At 35.4% G+C, this 816-nt stretch overlaps 1 non-coding gene across 1 annotated transcript; it reads right to left on the reverse strand.

The window, feature by feature from the left end:
- Nucleotides 1-438: 438 nt before the first annotated feature.
- LOC119469732 lies at nt 439-578 on the reverse strand. The gene has a single exon (XR_005198565.1). It is a non-coding gene; the product is annotated as a U4 spliceosomal RNA (small nuclear RNA).
- Between the last annotated feature and the right edge of the window lie 238 nt (nt 579-816).

Genomic DNA, 816 nt, shown 5'->3' on the forward strand with positions numbered 1-816 from the left:
TACATACAAAGTGAGAGTAAATGAGGGGAGCAAGATAGCCTTTTGCACTTAGCTCAGTATTTACCATGATTGATCATCTTCATCTTTTCTGATAATCTCATTTTCCACCTGGTAGCATTTGCCTCTACCTTGAAGAATTTTCTTTACCAATTGATACTGTGAAGATCTGCTGGTGACAAATTCTCTTAATTTTCTTTTACCAGAAATATCTCCTTATTTTGCCTGTCCTTGAAGAACATCTAGGCTGGATATAGAATTCTTAGTTGACTTTATTTTCTTCTTGTGCTTTAAAGATGTTATTCTACTTTTTTTTTTGGTTTCTTTGTTTCTATGGTTTTTAATAAGAAGACATTGGCCAGGGCAAGAGGAACAGAGACACTAAAACTGGGAAAACGACATGGTAGACCTAAAACCTATCCTATCTTTTTTTTTATTCTGTCCCCATAGAAACTGCCAAAAATTGCCAACACTGACTATATTTCAAGTCGTCATGGCGGGTATTAGGAAAAGTTTTCAATTAGCAATAATCGTGCCTCTGATGAACCTCATTGGATACGATATTGCCACTGCACAAAGTTCCTATCACATCAATAATGACAAAAACCTACAGGAACCAACACTCCAATGAAGGGCAGAGATTGTGTGACTTGGTTTAAAAAAAAACACAGAACCAACCATATGCCCTTTCCAGACATGCACTTTTTTTTTTTTTTAATTTAACGTTTATTTTTAGTTAAGGGGAACTTGTGCAGGTTTGTTACATAGGTAAACTTCTGTCATGGGGTTTTGTTGTACAGATTATTTCTGTACCCATTA

Source organism: Cebus imitator, unplaced genomic scaffold (genome assembly GCF_001604975.1).
Source record: "Cebus imitator isolate Cc_AM_T3 unplaced genomic scaffold, Cebus_imitator-1.0 Scaffold799, whole genome shotgun sequence".
Taxonomy (NCBI): Eukaryota; Metazoa; Chordata; class Mammalia; order Primates; family Cebidae; genus Cebus; species Cebus imitator.